Source organism: Sminthopsis crassicaudata, chromosome 5 (genome assembly GCF_048593235.1).
Source record: "Sminthopsis crassicaudata isolate SCR6 chromosome 5, ASM4859323v1, whole genome shotgun sequence".
NCBI classification, from domain to species: Eukaryota; Metazoa; Chordata; class Mammalia; order Dasyuromorphia; family Dasyuridae; genus Sminthopsis; species Sminthopsis crassicaudata.
The window spans coordinates 239456757-239469943 of NC_133621.1; the positions used below are offsets into that span (position 1 = coordinate 239456757).

Sequence of the window (13187 nt, forward strand, 5' to 3'; positions counted from 1 at the left end):
TAACATACAATTCACCTGTGAAGGAAATAAAAAACGCAGGCGGACAAAAATAGAGGGATTGGGAATGCTATATAGTGGTTCATTTCCCAGTGTTCTTTTGCTGGGGGTAGCTGGTTCTCTTTATTATTGAACAAATGGAACTGATTTGGTTTATTTCATTGTTGAAGAGGGCCACATCCATCAGAATTGATCATCATACAGTATTGTTGTTGAAGTACATAATAATCTCCTGGTCCTGCTCATTTCACTCAGCATCAGTTCAAGTAATTCTCTCCAGGCCTTTCTGAAATCATCCTGTTGGTCATTTCTTACAGAATAATAATATTCCCAAACATTCATATACCACAATTTATTCAGCCATTCTCCAATTGATGGACATTCACTCAGTTTCCAGTTTTTGGCCACCACAAAGAGGGCTGCCACGAACATTCTTGCACGTACAGGTTCCTTTCCCTTCTTTAAGATCTCTTTGGGATACAAACCCAGTAGTAACACTGCTGGATCAAAGGGTATGTACAGTTTGATAACTTTTTGAGCATAGTGCAAATTGCTCTCTAGAATGGCCGGATGAATTTACAATTCTACTCTTACAAACCATTTTGCATAATCTATCAAATGTGCCTGCAAGACAGTCAAAACTAGTGCAGGAATATCAGATTAAAATTCTTCTTGGATACTTCAAGAAAGCTATAGATTATATTTGTTATATGAGGTGAGATCTCTCAAGACAGTTGTGAAAATTGAGTAAGGCTTCATCTACTTCAGAGTTGGACTAGGCCTGAAGGTCCTTGAGCAATGACTCAAGGGCATACCTAAGTCCTCTTCCTGCTATCCTCCCATGATATCATTTTATCTCTACTTCAATCAAATATGGCAACTGTGTACTTATTGGCCAAGTTCAATTTCTTGGGTAGTTCCCTCCTTTAGAATGTAAGATTTTCAGGCAATGAGAATGATGGTCAGTGGTAGGAGGAGTGTTTGCATAAGGGACTATTTTAAATATAAAATCTGACCCAAAAGGTGCCGCCTCCCTTCAACTGCATGCTTGATGGGAGAGACACCAGATTCTTGAGAGAACTTTGTTTTGCTCCTAGATATCTCTCCAGCTTTTTATTAAATGGTGACCCTTCACCATTCTGAGCCACACATTTATTACAAGGATACCATTATTCACTTTACTAAGTATTAAATAATTTGGTGAAGTCAGGTGGAGACCTTGGTAGAAATAATCATTTTCAGAGAACTTGCAATTCTAACAAACCTTTTAAAAGTTTTTTGTATTGCTAAGCAGTGGAATCTTTGATAAAGCATCAAGAATGACCTTGCCTTAAAGCAGCTATAAACTTGAAAAATAAAAGGATTCAGTTATTAATAATAAAAACAATTAATTGGGGGAGGGGAGGAGTGGTAAGCTCCAGTGAGTCGGTTTGTTTTCTCACTCCTAAGGAATAGCCACACTCAGTGAGGAAAAATGTTCAATAAAGCTTTCATCTTCTCTTTTCCTTTCCTCTGTGCAACGTGGTATTGCTCCTAACTCCTCTATGCTTTTCAACCCCACTTCTCCTTAGGGATAATTTTTTTAGGGTGCTAAGTCCTTTTCAGGATTTAACATTCCAACTAAGGACATGCCCCAACCTTGTGGAGTGTTTCCTTTCTTCTAGCAAATGGCAAGTTCCTTCCTCTAAAAGAACTGCCCTTTTTTCCATCCTGCTCCTCTTTCTTTCTCTCTCTGTCTCTCTGTCTCTCTTTCTGCCTCTTTCTAACAATTTACCACATCAATAATCCTTAACAATTTTGTTTCAATATTACCATAATAACCCTTATTTAATTAGCAAGTTTACAATTTTCATAAGTAATAGCCAAATAAATATAACATAGACTATCACAAAAAGGGGTAGGAATCTCTTGTAATTGACAGTTGTTTATAATTTTAACATATGTTCCAATTAAAGTATTATTTTAAAAACAATATTTTACCTTGTAATATTCTAACTAGATGTTCTATTCAAACTCTCACTTGCTTTTGCAAATCAAGGTTTCTTGTCCCTTGTTTTTTAAAATCACCTCTTTTTTTTTAAACTTTAAGAGTCACAAGATAGCTAATATCTAAATAACTTTGGACCAAATTTCATAAATTACCAGTTGCCTAATAACACATTTTAGGAAGCAACATACTTCGTTTAATTAGAGATAAAAACATGTGACCCCCTAAGGTAAGCTGCCAGAACTTTGGTTTAATAACCTATTTTTAAAACTTAAAATCAAATCAAATACCGATTTAAATTTCCAGCAGTAATGTTTAAATATTTTCATACAAATTTCTAAGATCTTGTACTTAAAGTAAACAAATTCACAATTCTAGCACATACCATTTGATAGCAATTGTGTCATATAATTGTAATAGTAAGAGATTCATCATATAAAACTTACAACTCATCTTGGTATCTAAGAAGGTTCTTTAACATCCCTGGTGTAAAAGCCAATCATTAGAAATTGTTCCTACTTAGCAAAGTTGTAGATTATCAGTAAACTCATTCCTTCATTTGGACCTATGTAACTCAAACAAGGGATAATAACCTTACTTACAAGATAATTTTAAGAAACTTAATAGATTTACAATTTAAGAGGAATTCCAGAAAAAGACTCCCCTTCACTTCCTGTTTACTTTCTTTGACATCAGCTTTCTTTGTTGTCTTTTATTCTTCCCATTCAGAGCTGTATAGTGTCAGTTCTTGCGGCTTTTAAAGTACAAACATTGTTTTGTCCCTATCTCCCCCTTAGTGAATCAGAAAAGGCTTGCAGACTTGGCTGTTTGCTACCAGGTTTTTAAATTAGCCAAGCACTTTTTTGTTTTCCTCAAAGTTCCCAAACTCTTAAATCTTCTGTTAATATGGTCAGTGCAAAGAGATTTCGTTCATATAACTGTTTTATTAGGAGCAACTAGGTCGCCCAGTGGATAGAGCACCAGCCCTGGGAGACAGGGTTTAATTTTATTTAGCCTCCTGGGATCCGAGGTTAGGGAGCACTCTCCAGATGAATTGAGGGAGTAATTTCCAGATCAATAATGGGTGGTCATTATTCCCGAGGCCAGGATCTTCAAGTGAATTGAAGGTGGGAAATCATTTTAGGAGTTTCCCAGAGGCCAAATAAAAGAGTGAAGAGGAGTTGTCAGGAGATTCAGGGTTTTCTGATACAGGCCCCACACAAAGATCAGGGGACCACAGAGTCATTATATCACTACTCACATTAAGAATGGCTTAAATAGGCAACACTGCACACACACACACACACACACACACACACACACACACACACACACACACTGAAGGGTATAGCACTCTCCAAAATCTATAAAGAAATATAATGCCAGAGAAACTAAGGCAAAATAGAGATTAGAGAGTTTTTAATATTTTATTTGAAAGAGAGAGATTTATTGGGACCAGATGGATCCATGGTTTGGTCCCAGGGCTGAATGAGACTATCATCTCCAAGAATCCAGCAACAAATGCCGAATACAAAGATTCTTTTATAGGGTAACAAGAACGATGACCTAATGGGGGGAGGTACCTGGGATGACATAATGGAGGGATTCTAGATATAAGACCTTTATCCTTTCAAACATTCTAATGATTAAGAGGAAATGGTTATAGCCTGAGGCAGAGTAATTGAGGCCAATTAGGGAAACTGGGTCAGGACTTTAAAAAATGTGGCACAACAGAAATATGTAGGGAAGGATGAGGGGAGGGAATAGGATAAGGTAGGATGTAGAAAGTTGTGTAATATATGAATAATGGTAATGGGACAAGGTGTATAAATTAATGGGAAAGGTGTAAAGGGAAGGGAAAGGGTGGCATAGGATAAGATGAGCTACAGAAAAGTGTTTAGATTAAAGAAGGAAGGAAAAGAAGGGAATGATTCAAGGGTAGAGAGAGGTTAAAAAAAAGTGAAGTTAAGAAGCAGAATTAAAGTAGAAGAATAATCAAGGATAGGAAATAAGAGACATACCGAAACACCACAACAAAGATCAGGAATAGAACTTATTAGAAAAAAAAAGTAGGGCTAGTGATCCAATCTTAGACAAAGTCAAACTTAAATAAATCTTTAAATCGAGAGAAATCTACATTATAGGTCAGCCATATTAATATTGTATAAGACGCATGTTTTCATTTGGGTAAATGTATGTGTGTATGAGTGTGTTGTATGTGTGTGTGTGTGTGTGTTTGTGTCTGTATTTAAGTATATGTGGATATGTATGCATATAGGTCTATGGATGTGTTTATTTAAATATATGTATATGTGTGAATCTGTGAGTGGGTGTGAATATATGTGCATATATAAATATATCTGTGCTTAACTATAGCCAGTTTGGGGGAGGAAAATAAAGTAAAAAATGTACAAGAGAGAACAAATAATAACCTATGAGAAAGCAAAGAAAAGATGAATATTCATGAATATAATGGCTTTTCTTATTACATATACTTTCTAGAAATGGAAATTCATTGTATATTTTTGAATCCTCCCTGATATTCTCCTAGGCATATGACTGTTAAGTCCAAAGTAACTCCCTGGAGGTCTCAGGATCAGCCAGAGTCAGGATAAGTAAACCTCCTTGGTCTTTAGGAGGAGAAGTTAAAGAAGTAGACAAACAGCCAGGAGTTTTGCCAAAGATCTCTTCTTGATTCTGGAGTCCAGAATCTCCACCTTTCTCTTCCTCTTCCTGCTGCCATATGAGTTTCTGGCCTCTGTCACCCCACCCTCTAATCCTTGCCTACGATTATCTTAACATTGAGCCAGCACCAAAGGTGAGAAGGGCCATTTTTCCAAATATATGCTAATAGAGTCATTGTCTAATAGATAATTTGCCTTAAGTGCTCCGTTTTCTGATTCAAGCTTACCTTTTAAGAGTTTCAACTCTTTACACCTGTCAGTGTTTTGTTTTTTTTATTTTTGTTTTCTTTTTTCTGTTCTATTTTTTCTTATTTTGTATTTAATTCAATAAAAACTAATTTTTTTATTATAGCTTTTTATTGACACAACATATGCATGGGTAATTTTTCAACACTGACCCATGGAAATACTTCTTTTCCAACTGATGGGGGTTGAGGTCCCTTTACGATTCCTTTCTAATTGCCCAATCCATGGCTGACCTTGATTCACAAATCCTGGTCAAAGGCACCCTTTGAATATCGGGGCCCAGCCCCACTATCAGCTCTGCTTCCCCCAGCCCTCACCTGATCATTTATCAATTGGAGAATGGCTTGATTTTCTATAAATTAGAGTCAATTCTCTATATATTTTGGAAATGAGGTCTTTATTAGAACCTTTAATTGTATTGTTTCCCTTCTAATCTTGTTTGCATTAGTTTTGTTTGTACAAAAGATTTTTAGTTTGATAAAATCCAAATTTTCTATTTTGTGATCAATAATGATATCTAGTTCTTCTTTGGTCACCAATTCCTTCTTCCTCCACAGATCTGAGAGGTAAACTATCCTATGTTTTTCTAGTTTATTTATAATCTCATTCTTTATGCACCCATTTTGATCTTATCTTGGTGTATGATGTTAAATGTGGGTCAATGCCTAGTTTCTGCATACTAATTTTAAATTTTCAAATTTCAAATGCAGCTTTGTGCATTCTTATACCAAAAGTTGGGGTCTTTGGGTTTGTCAAACACTAGATTGCTATAGTTATTGACTATTTTATCCTGTGAACCTAACCTATTCCACTAATGTATTTCTTAGCCAGTACCAAATGGTTTTGGTGATTGCTGCTTTATAATATAGTTTTAGATCACGTACAGCTAGGCCAGCTTCATTTGATTTTTTTTTTCATTAGTTCCCTTGAAATTCTTGACCTTATGTTCTTCCAAATGAATTTTGTTATTTTTTCTAGATCATTACAATAGTTTTTTGGGAGTCTGATTGATATAGCACTAAATAAATAGATTAGTTTAGGGAGTATTGTCATCTTTATTATATTTGCTTGAACCTATCCAAGAGCACTTAATATTTTTTCCAATTGTTTAGATCTGACTTTATTTGTATGGAAAGTGTTTTGTAGTTTTGCTCATATGGTTCCTGATTTTCCCTTGGCAGATAGATTCCCAAATATTTTATACTATCAACAGTTATTTTAAATGAAATTTCTCTTTGTATCTCTTGCCTGTTGGATTTTGTTAGTGATGTATAAAAATGCTGATGATTTATGTGGATTTATTTTGTATCCTGCAACTTTGCTAAACTTGTGGATTATTTCTTTTTTTTTAATTTTTTTTATTAATTTTATAATTCTAACATTTTTTGACAGTACATATGCATAGGTAATTTTTATACAACATTATTCCTTGTACTCCCTTCTGCTCTGAATTTTTCCCCTTCCTCCCTCCACTCCCTCCCCTAGATGGCAGGCATTCCCATACATATTAAATATGTTATAGTATATCCTAGGTACAATATATAAGTGCAGAACCGAATTTTGTTGTTGTTGTTGTTGTTGTTGTTGTTGCAAAGGAAGAATTGGATTCGGAAGGTAAAAATAACCTGGGGAGAAAAACAAAAAATGCTAACAGTTTACACTCATTTCCCAGTGTTCCTTCTCTGGGTGTAGCTGATTCTGTTTGTGGATTATTTCTAATAGCTTTTTAGTAGAATCTCTGGGGTTCTCTAAGTATACCATCATATCATCTGCAAAGAGTGATAATTTGATTTCCTCATTACCTATTCTAATTCCTTTAATCTCTTTTTCATCTCTTATTGCTGAAGATAGCATTTATAACCCAATAAAAAAAATTTTTTTAAAGAAAAATACTTCAAAAAAAGAAAATGAAAGGGTGAAGATGAAGCTGTGTTTGTATAATATAGAAAGCAAGTAAAATTATTGTTGAATCGGTTTGCTCAAGTCTCTCCACAGTTGTTGCTAGTTTTTTTTTTTTTGTTTTTGTTTTTGTTTTTTTAGCACTATGCTACAGAATTGGCAAACTACTAGGTTTGAAGAAGTTAAAGTGTAATAAGATTGCTGTATATGTTGGCAGTTCTTTCAGTGTCTCATAGTGCCCATATCTCAGATGAAGTTTCCAAAGCAACTGCTTTACAGGATTTGATAGGAAGTTTGACAAAATCTAGTATAAGTGCCTATCAGCATACATCAGTGACATTAAAGCTTTTTGAAACTGTAGAGTTCAATATGAAAAGTTTGTTGCTATTGAACCTACATACATTCCTTTGTGTTCCAAAGGCTTTCGTAGATGAAAGAGGCCTATACTAATCTAGTCCAAAAGTATAGAGCACAACAACTTATCTGTTAACTTATCTGTTATCCAGATTTATCAAGTCCTTCAATACATAAATGAATATTTTCATTGAGGTCATTTAAAAAAATTTATTAGTTTTTAACATTTGGTTTTCTAAGATTTTGATTTCCATTTCCCCCCTCCTTTCCTCTTTCCTTTCCCCCTTCTCCAAGATGACAAGTAATTTGATATAGATTTTACATGTACAATCATATTAAACATTTCCACATTAGTCATGTTGTGAAAGAAGAATCAGAACAAAAGGAGAAAAACACGAGAAAGAAAAAAAAAAGAAAATAGTATGTTTCAATCTGCATTCAGACTCTCTAGTTCTTTTTCTGCGTATCCATCATGAATCTTTTAGAATTGTCTTAGATCACTGTATTGTTGAGAATACTAGAATTGATCATCCATGCAATATTGCTGTTTCTGTGTACAATGTTTTCTTGTTTCTGCTCACTTCACTCAGCATCAGTTCATTTAAATCTTTCTGAAATCAACCTGCTCATCATTCCCCATGGAACAATAGCATTCTGTTACATTGATATACCACAACTTGGCCATTTTTCCAATTGATTAGCATCCCCTCAATTTTCAGTTCTTTGCCACCACAAAGAGAACTACCATAAACATTTTTGTATGTGTGGCTCCTTTTCCATTTTTAACATCTCTTTGTGATACAGACCCTGGAATGGCACTGCTGGATCAAAGGGTATTCACAGTTTTATAGCCCTTTGGGCATAGTTCCAAATTGCTACATTGAGGACATTTTGAACAGAATACAAAATCAGCTGAACAATGGTTACCAATCTTTCTTGTTCAGTGATGATCAGCTTTTTGTTTATGAGATCTAAGATTACTAATTGTTATCAGAGACTATTTAGCAGAAAGGAAATAGGTTTTAATGAGGAATTTGTTGACTGTGTTCATGGAAATATGTTTTTAAAAATTGAAGAAGAAAATTAGGCACTCCTAACAGACTTTCTCAATGACGTGGTTGGGCTGTCCCGCCAAACAGTTGACTGTTTTGAGGTTTATGTGGGACTGTTTACAGACATTTCTGCCAGCCTCAGCTGTCCTTTACAGAAAGAGATTCTTAGAAGCAGTGTCCATACTTTCCTTCATCAAATAATCATTTGTCTTGTCAGACTTCTGTTCATTCCTTCTGCCCCAGAACTCGTGCTTAAAGACTATTGTACCTTCAATAATTCATTCCTCTCTTCAATCATCTTACAGCCAAGTTTAATACTCAAGTTTCACCATTTTTACAGTAGATGTTCATGATTTACTTTATGCCATTTTTGAAGTATTATTTTGCCGTACAGAAGAAAATGATCAATCTGCCACTTTGGAAAATGAGCTACTTCACTTTTCTGAAAACAATCACAGGGAGTGAAATGAGTGAAATCATAGCCAACCAGGGTGTAGAGAATGTTGAAAGAGTGTGAATAGCTATTATTCAAAGAGCAATCTTGTCCCAAAAATATGCTTTATCGTCCTTTCAAAGTTTGTGGACCCTTGGGAGCAAAGATGGACCAATAAGATTTGCTGATGTCTGTCTACAAATACATTCTGCATGTTTCTTAGCACTTTTAAAACAAACTCTTGACCTGGCAGGTGCATAGTTTTGGCTTTATCTGAGTGTATAGTAACTTTCATCTCAAAAGGGGTCCAGAATGTATAGATATCTTTAGCAAGAATATTTCCCCTTTCTATAGGTAGCTTCTGAAATAATATGGGAATTCTGTCAAGCTCTTTAGCAGCCTGTTGTTGAAATGTTTAAAAATTACTTTTTAAGATATTTTGAGGAACTTACTGGAAATCCCTGTGCTGATTTCTATGATGAGAAACCCCAGATAATGAATTATACAGTTGATATTTTTTGTTCCATTCATACTGGTGGTCTTTTTAAAGTTGCTTTGTTAACAACACAGATTTTAACATTTTTCTGTAAAAGTGAAGTATGACTGAGTTGGCTTAAGTACAGGTATAGAATAATATGAAAAGTCAACCTGAATACAGAGATTGCTGTATTGAAAGAAATTTTTTTGCTGTTAAAAATACAATAAAACAGTCATGGTATCCTCAATTATTTTTCTCTGAAACTTAATTGAAGTCTTTAAAGACCATAGTAGTGATTAAATCAATGTATGTGCTAAATGAAAATCATCATCTATTAAACATTCGAGACAAATTAATTTTCCCTTATGCCAATCTTATGCCAATATTAAAATATGGAGTAGAAAAAAAAGAATCAAAATGGATTTTTTTTGTCCATAGCAATGACATTTCTTAAGCTGTTTTTAATGCTTTCCTACAAAACAGTGATTTCATAAACTAAATGATTTTTAAAAGTAAGTGCTAGATTACACATTTTTATAAAAAATAAATATTATATAGTGGGAAAAAGTCATTTTAGTAGTTGTGGGGAAAACTGATTGGAATGGGGACAGTCTGGAGACAGTAGATCAATTAGGCATTTCAAATGTTCCAGAGAGAGAGAGAGATGAAGAAGGCCTGAAATGAGATGGTGTCTGTAAGACTTTCAAGAAGGGATTAGATTTCCAATATAATCTCTTAAATTTTTCTTCCCCTTCCACACCAAACTATCCCTTGTTTAAGTAAAAGAAATCAATTTGTCATCATTATGTGACAAAATATCCAACATTTCACACTCATATTTTCTCAACTTTTTTCAAGGTTCAAGGTTTTTGTTTAGAATTAAACAGCATCCTTTTTCTTTTCTTTGTTTTTTTTTTTTTTTGTATTTATATTATTCTTTATTGTTATTTTGGTTATATCTTGTTACTTTTATCTGAATCAAGTTATATAAGTCTCCCCATGCTTCAGATTGATAGTATACATTGTTTCCTGTAGTCTAGTAAATATTACATAATTATTAGGGAGAATCAATCAAATTTCCTTTTTTTTAAATAGTATTTTATTTTTCTGAATATATGTGTAGAGGACTGCAGATATTGGGGAATGCTGAGATATTTGAAGATACTTACAACAGGGTATTTATGATATATGGGGCAATGTACTTTGAACCATAATTGTCTTTTTTTTTTCCCATTTAAACCTTTTGAGACAAAATTAAGGAAAAGATTTTAACCCATTAAGTCCAAGTACTTTTAAATATAAGATCTTGCTATTAATGGAAAATATAAGTGAAGTTGGAGGATGTAATTTAGGCCACCATATTTATCTCTTACCCTAGAAATAAAAGTCAGGTTCTACACTTTATGTCCTTTATATTTCAAATTTAGTTGTATTTAATCATTTCTAAGGCCCACAGTAAGGGATATTGAATATTTGTCTTAAAAACAGAAGCATTCTTAAGGTATTGAGATGAAAGAAATGGTATAATTCTATGAAGACAGCTCATGGTACCTATGCCAAAATTTAATAGACCATGATGCAGCAAGGAACTGGAAATTAAGTAGATGTCCCTCAGTGGAGGAATGGCTAAATAAGTTATGGTATATGAATGTAATGAAATATTATTGTTCTATAAGAAATGATGAACAGTCTGATTTTTAAAAAGCCTGGAAAGATTTATATGAACTGATACAAAGTAAAGTGAACAGAACCAAGTGAATATCATACATAGTAAAAAAAAAAAAAAAAATATATATATATATATATATATATATATATATATATATATATATATATATATATATATATATATATATATATATATAATGATTAATTGTGATATGGATGTGGCTCTGTTCAACAATGAGGTAATTCCAAGTAATTCCAGTAGATTTGTAATGGAAAGTGCCATCCTTATCTAGAGAGAGTATGAAGACTGAATGTGGATCATATCATAGTATTTCCACCTTGTTGTTGTTGTCATTTGTTTACTTGTTTTTCTTTCTTTTTTTTTTTAATGGGGTTTTCCCCTTTTGATTGGATTATTATTTTTTTCTTTTTTTGCTCAGCATGACAAATAAATATGTTTAGAAAAATTGCATATTTAACTGTATCAGATTGCTTGCTGTCTTGGGGATGAGGGAAGAGAGAGAAAAATTTTGAACACAAGGTTTGATGAAGGTGAATGTTGAAAACAGCCTTAGCCAGATATTTGGAAAGATAAGAAACTATCAAAATAATAAAAATAAAATTTAATAGACCTTAGATGATTTTCTGTCTTGTGCTATACTATTTTAATAATAACTTAATACATATTTATGATTTTCTACTAATAAAATGGTGTACTTAAGAACCTTAGGAATTATTAGTTAATTAAGAGCTATAAAAATCTTATATATAAGGTTAGTGATAGTCTCAAAAAAAGAAAAAAGTATTTGTTATAGTGGATCCACAATCAGGATAATATAGAATTTAACAGCTTCTAAACTAAAAGATCAGAAAGCTTGGAATATGATGTTCTGAAAAGCCAAAGGAGCTAGGATTACAATCAAGAATCACCTATTCAGCAAAACTGAGTAGAATCTTTTAGGGGCAAAAATGAATATTTCATGAAATAGACGACTTTAAAACATTTGTGATATAAAAAAAAAATCCCAGAGCTAAAAAGAAAGTTTGACTTTCAGATACAGGACTCAGGAACAGTATAAGAGAAATCATAAGGGACTTAATAAGATTAAACTGTTTACATTCCTAATATAAAAGAAAGTTTGGGAAACTGTGGACTTGGGAAGAAACTTGATATTGGGAGAAAGTAAATAAATTGATTGGCTAAATCCTGAGAAGGATTCCTGTGTAGGAAAATTGAGTAGGAAACGAGAAAAGATTTTTTTTTCCTCAGGGGTAAAGATTTAGCTCACTTCCCCTTCACTCCTTGAGATTGCTCCTTTGAAAGTGAGATGGGGGGAAGGGCCCCAGTTGGAAAGGGGCTTTTTTGTTCATGCTACAGCAGCTGGGTTCCTTCTGCTGAAGAAAGCCATCTAATCTTTTAAAGGGATAGGTTGATATTACAAGGTATTAATTGATTGAATATTTGTTTCTTTAGATACATAATGGTTTCCTTGTTTAAGGAATATGATCATAAATTCAATCTATAGTTTGAAAGGATTATTTCAAAAAGTAACTGATGTTTTTAAGAACTTTTCTGATTCTTTTATGTGAAAATAGGAAGTTGTAATTAACTGTATTGATGCCAGTTATTTAAAGGGACTCCAAGAATGATGGTTTTTGCTTTTGTCCTTTTGAAAATGTTTTTGTTATGGACAATATGTATAGACTTTTCTGTGTATTGGGCATTCTAAAAGTAAAATGATTTGTATAATGTTCAACTTATATCTATTTGGATATGAAAAATGTGAACTTTCTAGGATAAATTTCTTACTGTTATAAGGCCATAGTAAATAACTGTTTGGGATTTATCTGAAACTTTGGTTAATGGGATTTGTTATTAGAGGTAAGCTTTCTTGGGCTTATAGTTAATGCTATTTGGGAGTTTTAAAACTCCACCCTCTGATGTGCTGAAGGTTGAGTTTTAACTACTTATGTTATGTTATAGTCATATCCCTGCATTTTTTCTTCCTGTGACTGATTTCTATAATCAGAGCAATGGTCAATAGAAACTGTTAATGCAATTCAATTATGCCATACCTTGCTGTTTCCAATGATATATGTAATCATTATATCCTAAATACCTGGCCAAATAAGTATTTGGCCTGATCATTTATCTATTACTAGATATTGTGTCTATGATATTCAAGTGTTGTTTTTGTTTGTTCTAAGTTTCTAAATAATGAGAGGACAAAGCTGCTGGCTAATCTGTTTTAGCCTTCCCACATCTTGTGGACCAGTCTTTCAATCTCAGACTATTCTAATCTTTATTTGTTAGATTTGGGGTTTTTTTCTTTTGTTTTGTTTTGTTTTTTGTTCTAAACGTTGGCCAAATTATAGATTATTGAACCGC

The 13187-nt window shown here is 33.2% G+C and overlaps 1 protein-coding gene and 2 pseudogenes across 1 annotated transcript in view; all 3 read left to right on the top strand.

Annotated features, from left to right (window-relative positions):
- DENND5B (DENN domain containing 5B) overlaps positions 1–13187 on the top strand; it is a 242205-nt gene that overhangs the window by 156110 nt on the left and 72908 nt on the right.
- On the top strand, positions 4728–8270 carry LOC141542716 (exportin-T-like; annotated as a pseudogene).
- Positions 8087–9255, top strand: LOC141542718 (exportin-T pseudogene; annotated as a pseudogene).